Here is a 13,061-nt window from a genome sequence, read left to right as displayed (position 1 = left end):
ACTAGTGTTTTAAGGAACAGGTTAAAAAGAGAATCCTAATGTGATTTCTTTATAATGGGTGTGTTCCTTATCTTATCCTAGTGTCCAAACTCTTCTCTATGGTGGAACCCCAAATAATATTCCTTTACGTGGTAAGTGGTATCTAGAGAGTGGGATAGGTTTATTAAATACCCTAACCCTAACGCGTACCCTAACCCCTACCCTATCCCTAACACGTACCCTAATCCTAACCTAAACAGATCCCTAACCCTAAAACTAACCCTAACCCTAACCGTAACCCATACCCTACGCGGTATCTGAACCCATTCCCGAACCTGTACTGTAAGACGTACCTTAACCCTAACCCTAACTCATACCCTACGCGTTACCCGAACCCGTACCCAAACCCATAGCCTAAGCCGTACCCTAAACCTAACCCTAAATCTAAACCTAAACCGTACACTAAAGCGAGCCCTAACCCTAAAACTAACCCTAACCCTAACCCATGCCCTACGCCATACCCGAACCCCTATCCGAACCCGTACCCTAAGCCGTACCCTAACCCTAACCCTAACCCTAACACTAACCCTAAGCTACCCTTGAATGCTTCTGCCTCCAATAGATTTCCTAAGCACTAGTGTTTTAAGGAACAGGTTAAAAAGAGAATCCTAACGTGATTTCTTTATAATGGGTGTGTTCCTTATCTTTTCCTAGTGTCTAAACTCTTCTCCATGGCTGCACTGCAAATAATATTCCTTTGCGTGCTATATGGTATCTAGAAAGTGGGATAGGTTCAATAAATACCCTAACCCTAAAGCGTACCCTAACCCTAACCCCTACTCTAACCCTAACACGTACCCTAATGCTAACCCGTACTCTAAACCGAGCCCTAACCCTAAAACTAACCCTAACCCTAACGCTAACCCATACCCTCTGCCATGCCCGAACCCTAACCCTAACCCTAACTCTAACCCTAAGATACCCTTGAATGCTTCTGCCTTATATAGGTTTCCTAAGTACTAGTGTTTTAAGGAACAGGTTAAAAAGAGAATCCTAATGTGATTTCTTTATAATGGGTGTGTTCCTGATCTTATCCTTGTGTCTAAACTCTTTTCCTTGGCCGGAACCCAAGTAATATTCCTTTACGTGCTAAGTGGTATCTAGAGAGTGGGATAGTTTTAATAAATACCCTAAACCTAACGCGTACCCTAACCCTAACCCCTACCCGTACCCTAAAACATACCCTAATCTTAACCCGTACCCTAAACCGAGCTCTAAGCCTAAAACTAACACTAACCCTAACCCATACCCTACGTGGTACCTGAACCCATACCCGAACCCTAACCCTAAAACTAACCCTAACCGTAAAACCTATCCCATGCCCAAGACGGTAACCGAACCCGTACCCGAAACCGTACCCTAAGCCATACCCTAACCCTAACCCTAACCCTAAGCTACCCTTGACTGTTTCTGCCTCCAATAGGTTTCTTAGCACTAGTGTTTTAAGGAACAGGTTAAAAAGAGAATCCTAATGTGATTTCTTTATAATGGGTGTGTTCCTGATCTTATCCTAGGTCTAAACCCTTCTCCTTGGCCGGACCCCAAATAATATTCCTTTACGTTCTGAGTGGTATCTAGAGAGTGGGATAGGTTTAATAAATATCCTAAACCTAATGCGTACCCTAACCCTAAGCCCTACCCGGACCCTAAAACGTACAATAATCCTAACCCGTACCCTAAACCGAGCTCTAACCCTGAAACTAACCCTAACGCTAACCCTAACCCATACCCTACACGGTACCTGAACCCATACCCGAATCCGTACCCTAAACCTAACCCTAACCCTAAACCTAACCTGTACCCTAAACCGAGCCCTAACCCTAAAAGTAACCCTAACCCTAAACCTAACTCATACCCTAGGCGTTACCCGAACACGTACCCGAACCAGTACCCTAAGCAGTACCCTAAACCTAACCCTAACACTAACACTAACCCTAAGCTACCCTTGACAGCTTCTGCCTACAATAGATTTCTTAAGCACTAGTGTTTTAAGGAAAAGGTTAAAAAGAGAATCCTAATGTGATTTCTTTATAATGGGTGTGTTCCTTATCTTTTCCTAGCGTCTAAACTCTTCTCCATGGCTGGACCCCAAATAATAATCCTTTACGTGCTAAGTGGTATCTAGAGAGTGGGATAGGTTTAATAAATACCCTAACCCTAACACGTACCCTAACCCTATCAACTACCCTAACACACGTACCCTAATCCCAACCCGTACCATAAACGGAGCCCTAATCCTAAAACTAACCCTACCCCTAACCCTAACCCATACCCTATGCCGTACCCGAACCCGTACCAGACTCGTACACTAACCGTAACCCTAACCCTAACCATAAGCTACCCTTAACTGCTTCTGCCTCCAATAGATTTCCTTAGAAGTAGTGTTTTAAGGAACAAGTTAAAAAGAGAATGCTAATGTGATTTCTTTATAATGGGTGTGTTCCTGATCTTATCCTTGTGTCTAAACTCTTTTCCTTGGCCGGAACCCAAGTAATATTCCTTTACGTGCTAAGTGGTATCTAGAGAGTGGGATAGTTTTAATAAATACCCTAAACCTAACGCGTACCCTAACCCTAACCCCTACCCGTACCCTAAAACATACCCTAATCTTAACCCGTACCCTAAACCGAGCTCTAAGCCTAAAACTAACACTAACCCTAACCCATACCCTACGTGGTACCTGAACCCATACCCGAACCCTAACCCTAAAACTAACCCTAACTGTAAACCTATCCCATACCCAAGACGGTAACCGAACCCGTACCCGAAACCGTACCCTAAGCCATACCCTAACCCTAACCCTAAGCTACCCTTGACTGTTTCTGCCTCCAATAGGTTTCTTAGCACTAGTGTTTTAAGGAACAGGTTAAAAAGAGAATCCTAATGTGATTTCTTTATAATGGGTGTGTTCCTTATCTTATCCTAATGTCTAAACTCTTCTCCATGGCTGAACCCCAAATAATATTCCTTTACGTGGTAAGTGTTATCTAGAGAGTGGGATAGGTTTAATAAATACCCTAAACCTAAAGCGTACCCTAACCCTAAACCGAGCCCTAAGCCTAACCCTAACCCATACCCTACTTCATACCCGAACCCGTACCCGAACCCGTACCCTAAGCCTAACCCTAAATCTAACCCTAACCATAAGCTACCCTTGACTACTTCTGCCTCTAATAGATTTCCTTAGCAGTAGTGTTTTCAGAAACAGGTTAAAAAGAGAATCCTAATGTGATTTCTTTATAACGGGTGTGTTCCTTCTCTTATCCTAGTGTCTAAACTCTTCTCCATGGCGGGACCCCAAATAACATTCCTTTACGTGCTAAGTGATATCTAGAGAGTGGGATAGGTTTATTAAATACCCTAAACCTAACGCGTACCCTGACCCAAACCCCTACGCTAAACCTAACACGTACCCTAATCCTAACCCATACCCTAAACCGAGCCCTAACCGAAAAACTAACCAGAACCCTAACCCTAACCCATACCCTAGGCCGTACACGAACCCGTAACCTAAGATGTACCCTAACCCTAACCCTAACCCTAACCCGTATCTTAAACTGTAACCTAACCCTAACCCTAACCCTAACCCTAAGCTACCCTTCACTGCTTCTGCCTCCAATAGATTTCCTAAGCACTAGTGTTTTAAGAAACAGGTTAAAAAGAGAATCCTAATGTGATTTCTTTATAATGGTTGTGTTCCTTATCTTATCCTAGTTTCTAACCTCTTCTCCACGGCGGGACCCCAAATAATATACCTTTACGTGCTAAGTGGTATCTAGAGAGTGGGATAGGTTTAATAAATACCCTAAACCTAACACGTACCCGAAACCTAACACCTACCCGTAGCCTAAATCGTACCCTAAACCGATCCCTAAACCTAAAACTAACCGTAACCCTAACCCTAACGCATACCCTACACGGTACCCGAACCCATAACCGAACCCGTACCCTAACCGTACACTAACCCTAAACCTAACCCGTAGCATAAACCGAGCCCTAACCCTATAACTAACCCTAAACCTAACCCTAACAAATACCCTACGCGGTACCTGAACCCGTACCCGAACCCGTACCCTAAACTGTAACCTAACCCTAACGGTAACCCTAAGCTACCCTTGACTGTTTCTGCCTCCAATAGATTTCCTAAGCACAAGTGTTTTAAGGAACAGGTTAAAAAGAGAATCCTAATGTGATTTCTTTATAATGGGTGTGTTCCTTATCTTATCCTAGTGTCTAAACTCTTCTCCATGGCGGGACCCCAAATAATATTCCTTTACTTGCTAAGTGGTATCTAGAGAGTGGGATAGGTTTATTAAATTCCCTAACCCTATTGCGTACCCAAACCCTAAACCCTACCCTAACACTAACACGTACCCTAATCCTAACCCGTACCCTAAACAGAACCCTAACCCTAAAACTAACCCTAACACTGACCCTAAACCATACCTTACTTGGTACCCGAACCCGTACCCTACGCCGTACCCTAAGCCTAACCCTAACCCTAACCCTAACCCTAAGCCTAAGCTACCCTTGACTGTTTCTGCCTCCAATAGATTTCCTAAGCACTAGTGTTTTAAGGAACAGTTTAAAAAGAGAATCCTAATGTAATTTCTTTATAATGGGTGTGTTCCTTATCTTATCCTAGTGTCTAAACTCTTCTCTGTGGCGGGACCCCAAATAATATTCCTTTACGTGCTAAGTGGTATCTAGAGAGTGGGATAGGTTTGTTAAATATCCTAACCCTAACGAGTAACCTAACCCTAACCCCTACCCTATCCCTAACACGTACCCTAATCCAAACCTAAACCGAGCCCTATTCCTAAAACTAACCCTAACCCTAACCCTAACCCATACCCTAAGCCATACTCAAACCCGTACTCTAAGCCATACCCTAACCCTAAACCTTACCCGTACCCTACACCGAGCCTTAACCCTAAAACTAACCCTAACCCTAAACCTAACCCGTACCCTACGCGGTACCCAAACCTGTACACGAACCCGTACCCTAAGCCGTACCCTAACCCTAACCCTAACCCTATGCTACCCTTGACTGTTTCTGCCTCCAATAGTTTTCCTTAGCACTTGTGTTTTAAGGAACAGGTTAAAAAGAGAATCCGAATGTGATTTCTTTATAATGGGTGTGTTCCTTATCTTATCCTCCTGTCTAAACTCTTCTCCATGGTTGCACTCCAAATAATATTCCTTTACGTGCTAAGTGGTATGTAGAAAGTGGGATAGGTTTCATAAATACCCTAACCCAAACGCGTACCCTAACACTAACCCCTACCCTAACCTTAACACGTACCCTAATCCTAACCCGTACTCTAAACAGATCCCTAACCCTAAAACTAACCCTAACCCTAACCCTAACCCACCCTTGACTGTTTCTTCCTCCAATAGATTTACTAAGCACTAGTGTTTTAAGGAACAGGTTCAAATGGGAATCCTAATGTCATTTCTTTATAATGGGTGTGTTCCTTATCTTATCCTAGTTTCTAACCTCTTCTCCATGGCGGGATCCCAAATAATATACTGTTACGTGCTAACTGGTATCTAGAGAGTGGGATAGGTTTAATAAATACCCTAAACCTAACACGTACCCTAACCCTAACCCCTACCCGTACCCTAAAACGTAACATGACCCTAACCCGTACCCTAAACCTAGCCCTAATCTTAAACTAACCCTACCCCTAACCCATACCATACGCGGTACCTGAACCCATACACGAACCCATACCCTAAGCCGTACCCTAACCCTAAACCTAACCCTAAACATAATCCGTACCCTAAACCGAGCCCTAACCCTAAAACTAACCCTAAATCTAAACCTAACCCATACCCTACGTGGTACCCGAACCTGTACCCTAAGCCTTACTCTAACCCTAACCCTAACCCTAACCCTAAACGTAACCCGTACACTAAACGGAGCCCTAACCCTAAAACTAACCCTAGCCCTAACCCATACACTAAGCGGAACCTGAACCCGTACCCGAACCCGTACCCTAAACTGTAACCTAACCCTAACCCTAACGGTAACCCTAAGCTACCCTTGACTGTTTCTACCTCCAATAGATTTCCTAAGCACTAGTGTTTTAAGGAACAGGTTAAAAAGAGAATCCTAATGTGATTTCTTTATAATGGGTGTGTTCCTTATCTTATCCTAGTGTCTAAACTCTTCTCCATGGCGGGACCCCAAATAATATTCCTTTACGTGCTAAGTGGAATCTAGAGAGTGGGATAGGTTTATTAAATTCCCTAACCCTAATGAGTACGCATACCCTAACCCCTACCCGTACCCTAACACGTACGCTAATCCTAACCCGTACCCTAAAACGAGCCGTAAGCCTAAAGCTAACCCTAAACCTAATCCTAACCCACACCCTACGCGGTACCTGAACCCATACCCGAAACCGTACACTAAGCTGTACCCTAACACTAATCCATAACCTAAACCTAACCCGCACCCTAAACCGATCCCTAACCCTAAAACTAACCCTAACCCTAACCCTAACACATACACTACGCGGTAACCGAACCCGTAACCTAAGCCGTACCCTAACCCTAACCCTAACCCTCACCCTAAGCTACCCTTGACTGCTTCTGCCTCCAATAGATTTCATAAAACTAGTGTTTTAAGGAACAGGTTAAAAAGAGAATCCTAATGTGATTTCTTTATAATGGGTGTGTTCCTTATCTTATCCTAGTGTCTAAACTCTTCTCCATGGCGGGACCCCAAATAATATTCCTTTACGTGCTAAGTGGTATCTAGAGAGTGGGATAGGTTTAATAAATATCCTAAACCTAACGCGTACCCTAAACCTAACCCCTACCCTAACCCTAACACGTACCATAATACTAACCCGTACCCTAAACCAAGCCCTAACTCTAAAACTAACCCTAAAACTAATCCTAACCCATACCCTATGCCGTACCCGAACCCGTACCCAAACCCGTACCCTAACACTAACACTAACCCTAACCCTAAATGATACCCTACACGGTACCCTAACCCGTACCTGAACGCATACCCTAACCCTAACCCTAAACCTAACACTAAAACTAACCCGTAACCTAAACCGAGCCCTAGCCCTAAAACTAACCCTAACCCTTACCCTAACCCATACCCTATGCTGTACCCGAACCCGTATCCGAAACAGTACACTAAGCCGTGCCCTAACCCTAACCCTAACCCTAATCCTAAACCTAACCTGTACCCTAAACCGAGCCCTAACCCTAAAAGTAACCCTAAACCTAAACCTAACTCATACTCTAGGTGGTACCCGAACACGTACCCGAACCAGTACCCTAAGCCGTACCCTAAACCTAACCCTAACCCTATCCCTAACCCTAAGCTACCCTTGACTGCTTTTGCTTCCAATAGATTTCTTAGCACTAGTGTTTTAAGGAACAGGTTCAACAGGGAATCCTAATGTGATTTCTTTATAATGGGTGTGTTCCTTATCTTATCCTAGTGTCTAATCTCTTCTCGATGGCTGGACCCCAAATAATATTCCTTACGTGGTAAGTGGTATCTAGAGAGTGGGATAGGTTTAATAAATACCCTAACCCTAATGCGTACCCTAACCCTAACCCCTAACCTAACCTTAACAGGTACCATAATCCTAACCTGTACCCTAAACCGAGCCCTAACCCTAAAACTATCCGTAACCCTAACCCTAACACATATCCTATGCCGACCCAAACCCATACCCGAACCCGTACCCTAAGCCGTACCCTAAGCCTAACCCTAAACCTAACCCTAACCCTAACCATAAGCAACCCTTGACTACTTCTGCCTCTAATAGATTTCCTTAGCAGTAGTGTTTTCAGAAACAGGTTAAAAAGAGAATCGTTATGTGATTTCTTTATAACAGGTGTGTTCCTGATCTTATCCTAGTGTCTAAATTCTTCTCCATGGCGGGACCCCAAATAATATTCCTTTACGTGCTAAGTGGTATCTAGAGAGTGGGATAGGTTTATTAAATACCCTAAACCTAATGCGTACCCTAACCCTAACCCCTACCCTAACACTAACACGTACCCTAATCCTAACCCATACCCTAAACCGAACCCTAACCCTAACACTAACCCTAAGCCATACACCACGTGGTACCCGAACCCGTACCCTAAGCCGTAACCTAACCCTAACCCTAACCCTAAGCTACCCTTGACTGTTTCTGCCTCCAATAGATTTCCTAAGCACTAGTGTTTTAAGGAACAGGTTAAAAAGAGAATCCTAATGTAATTTCTTTATAATGGGTGTGTTCCTTACCTTATCCTAGTGTCTAAACTATTCTCCATGGTTGGACCCCAAATAATATTCCTTTACGTGATAACTGGTATCTAGAGAGTGGGGTAGGTTTAATAAATACCCTAACCCTAACCCATACCCTAACCCTAACCCTTACGCTAACCCTAACACATAACCTAATCCTAACCCGTACCCTAAACCGAGCCCTAACCCTAAACCTAACCCATGCCCTACGTGGTACTCGAACACTAACCCGTACCCTAAGCCGTACCCTAACCCTAACCCTAAGCCTAACCCTAAGCCTAACCCTAACCCTAAGTTACCCTTGACTGTTTCTGCCTCCAATAGATTTCCTAAGCACTAGTGTTTTAAGGAACAGGTTAAAAAGTGAATCCTAATGTGACTTCTTTATAATGGGTGTGTTCCTTACCTTATCCTAGTGTCAAAACTCTTCTCCATGGCTGGACCCCAAATAATATTCCTTTACGTGGTAAGTGGTATCTAGAGAGTGGGATAGGTTTAATAAATATCATAAACCTAAAGCGTACCCTAACCCTAACCCCTACCCTAACCCTAACACGTACCCTAATACTAATCCGTACCCTAAACCAAGCCCTAACTCTAAAACTAACCCTAAACCTAATCCTAACCCATACCCTACACCGTACCCGAACCCGTACCCTAAGCCGTACCCTAACACTAAATGATACCGTACACGGTACACTAACCCGTACCTGAACCCGTACCCTAACCCTAACCCTAACACTAAACCTAACACTAAACCTAACCCGTTACGTAAACCGAGCCCTAACCCTACAATTAACCCTAACCCTTACCCTAACCCATACCCTATGCTGTACGCGAAGCCGTATCCGAAACCGTACACTAAGCCGTAACCTAACCCTAACCCTAACTCTAACCCTAAGATACCCTTGAATGCTTCTGCCTCCAATAGATTTCCTAAGTACTAGTGTTTTAAGTAACAGGTTAAAAAGAGAATCCTAATGTGATATCTTTATAATGGGTGTGTTCCTTACCTTATCCTAGTGTCTAAACTCTTCTCGATGGCTGGACCCCCAAAATTTTCCTTTACGTACTAAGTGGTATGTAGAGAGTGAGATAGGTTTAATAAATACCCTAACCATAATGCGTACCCTAACCCTAACCCCTACCCGGACACTAAAACGTACAATAATCCTAACCCGTACCCTAAACCGAGCTCTAACCCTAAAATTAACCCTAACCCTAACCCATACCCTACGCGGTACCTGAACCCATACCCGAATCCGTACCCTAACCCTAACCCTAAACCTAAACCTAACCTGTACCCTAAACCGAGCCCTAACCCTAAAAGTAACCCTAACCCTAAACCTAACTCATACCCTAGGCGGTACCCGAACAGGTACCCGAACCAGTACCCTAAGCCGTACCCTAAACCTAACCCTAACCCTATCCCTAACACTAAGCTACCCTTGACTGTTTCTGCCTCCAATAGGTTTCTTAGCACTAGTGTTTTAAGGAACAGGTTAAAAAGAGAATCCTTATGTGATTCCTTCATAATGGGTGTGTTCCTTATCTTATCCTAATGTCTAAACTCTTCTCCATGGCTGAACCCCAAATAATATTCCTTTACGTGCTAAGGGGTATCTAGAGAGTGGGATAGGTTTAATAAATACCCTAAACCTAACACGTACCCTAACCCTAACCCCTACCATAACCCTGACACGTACCCTAATGCTAACCCTTACCCTAAACCGAGCCCTAAGCCTAACCCTAACCCATACCCTACTTCATACCCGAACCCGTACCCGAACCCGTACCCTAAGCCGTAACCTAACCCTAACCCTAACCCTAATCCTAACCCTAAGCTACCCTTGACTGTTTCTGCCTCCAATAGATTTCCTAAGCACTAGTGTTTTAAGGAACAGGTTAAAAAGAGAATCCTAATGTAATTTCTTTATAATGGGTGTGTTCCTTATCTTATCCTAGTGTCTAAAACTAACTCTAACCCTAATCCTAAACCTAACCCATACCCTAAACCGAGCCCTAACCCTAAAACTAACCCTAACTGTAAACCTAACCCATACCCAACGTGGTACCTGAACCCGAACCCGTATCCTAAGCCGTACACTCACCCTAACACTAACCCTAAGCTACCCTTGAATGTTTCTGCTTCCAGTAGATTTCCTAAGCACCAGTGTTTTAAGGAACAGGTAAAAAAGAGAATCCTAATGTGATTTCTTTATAATGGGTGTGTTCCTTATCTTATCCTAGTGTCTAAACTCTTCTCTATGGCGGGACCCCAAATAATACTCCTTTACGTGCTAAGTGGTATCTAGAGAGTGGGATAGGTTTATTAAATACCCTAACCCTAACGCGTACCCTAACCCTAACCCCTACCCTATCCCTAACACGTACCCTAATCCTAACGTAAACAGATCCTTAACCCTAAAACTAACCCTAACCCTAACCGTAACCCATACCCTACGCGGTACCTGAACCCATTCCCGAACCTGTACTGTAAGACGGACCCTAACCCTAACCCTAACTCATACCCTACGCGTTACCCGAACCCGTACCCAAACCCGTAGCCTAAGCCGTACCCTAAACCTAACCCTAAATCTAAACCTAACCCGTACACTAAAGCGAGCCCTAACCCTAAAACTAACCGTAACCCTAACCCATGCCCTACGCCATACCCGAAACCCTATCCGAACCCGTACCCTAAGCCGTACCCTAACCTTAACCCTAACCCTAACACTAACCCTAAGCTCCCCTTGACTGCTTCTGCCTCCAATAGATTTCCTAAGCACTAGTGTTTTAAGGAACAGGTTAAAAAGAGAATCCTAATGTGATTTCTTTATAATGGGTGTGTTCCTTATCTTTTCCTAGTGTCTAAACTCTTCTCCATGGATGCACTGCAAATAATATTCCTTTACGTGCTATATGGTATCTAGAAAGTGGGATAGGCTAAATAAATACCTTAAACCTAAAGCGTACCCTAACCCTAACCCCTACTCTAACCCTAACACGTACCCTAATCCTAACCCGTACTCTAAACCGAGCCCTAACCCTAAAACTAACCCTAACCCTAACCCTAACCCATACCCTCTGCCATGCCCGAACCCGTACCCTAAGCCATACCCTAACCCTAACCCTAACCCTAACTCTAACCCTAAGATACCCTTGAATGCTTCTGCCTTATATAGGTTTCCTAAGTACTAGTGTTTTAAGGAACAGGTTAAAAAGAGAATCCTAATGTGATTTCTTTATAATGGGTGTGTTCCTGATCTTATCCTAGGTCTAAACCCTCCTCCTTGGCCGGACCCCAAATAATATTCCTTTACGTTCTGAGTGGTATCTAGAGAGTGGGATAGGTTTAATAAATATCCTAAACCTAATGCGTACCCTAACCCTAACCCCTACCCGGACCCTAAAACGTACAATAATCCTAACCCGTACCCTAAACCGAGCTCTAACCCTGAAACTAACCCTAACCCTAACCCTAACCCATACCCTACGCGGTACCTGAACCCATACCCGAATCCGTACCCTAAACCTAACCCTAACCCTAAACCTAACCTGTACCCTAAACCGAGCCCTAACCCTAAAAATAACCCTAACCCTAAACCTAACTCATACACTAGGCATTACCCGAACACGTACCCAAACCAGTACCCTAAGCAGTACCCTACACCTAACCCTAACACTAACACTAACCCTAAGCTACCCTTGACAGCTTCTGCCTACAATAGATTTCTTAAGCACTAGTGTTTTAAGGAAAAGGTTAAAAAGAGAATCCTAATGTGATTTCTTTATAATGGGTGTGTTCCTTTTCTTTTCCTAGTGTCTAAACTCTTCTCCATGGCTGGACCCCAAATAATAATCCTTTACGTGCTAAGTGGTATCTAGAGAGTGGGATAGGTTTAATAAATACCCTAACCCTAACACGTACCCTAACCCTATCAACTACCCTAACACACGTACCCTAATCCCAACCCGTACCATAAACGGAGCCCTAATCCTAAAACTAACCCTACCCCTAACCCTAACCCATACCCTATGCCATACCCGAACCCGTACCAGACCCGTACACTAACCGTAACCCTAACCCTAACCATAAGCTACCCTTAACTGCTTCTGCCTCCAATAGATTTCCTTAGAAGTAGTGTTTTAAAGAACAGGTTAAAAAGAGAATCCTAAAGTGATTTCTTTATAACGGGTGTGTTCCTGATCTTATCCTAGTGTCTAAACTCTTCTCCATGGCGGGACCCCAAATAACATTCCTTTACGTGCTAAGTGATATCTAGAGAGTGGGATAGGTTTATTAAATACCCTAAACCTAACGCGTACCCTGACCCAAACCCCTATGCTAAAACTAACACGTACCCTAATCCTAACCCATACCCTAAACCGAGCCCTAACCCAAAAACTAACCAGAACCCTAACCCTAACCCATACCCTAGGCAGTACCCGAACCCGTAACCTAAGATGTACCCTAACCCTAACCCTAACCCGTACCTTAAACTGTAACCTAACCCTAACCCTAACCCTAACCCTAAGCTACCCTTCACTGCTTCTGCCTCCAATAGATTTCCTAAGCACTAGTGTTTTAAGAAACAGGTTAAAAAGAGAATCCTAATGTGATTTCTTTATAATGGGTGTGTTCCTTATCTTATCCTAGTTTCTAACCTCTTCTCCACGGCGGGACCCCAAATAATATACATTTACGTGCTAAGTGGTATCTAGAGAGTGGGATAGGTTTAATAAA

Source organism: Balaenoptera borealis, assembly GCF_965194805.1.
Source record: "Balaenoptera borealis genome assembly, contig: HAP1_SCAFFOLD_1603, whole genome shotgun sequence".
Classification (NCBI taxonomy): Eukaryota; Metazoa; Chordata; class Mammalia; order Artiodactyla; family Balaenopteridae; genus Balaenoptera; species Balaenoptera borealis.
The sequence above is the reverse complement of the archived record's forward strand: the minus strand, read 5'-3'. Positions refer to the sequence as shown.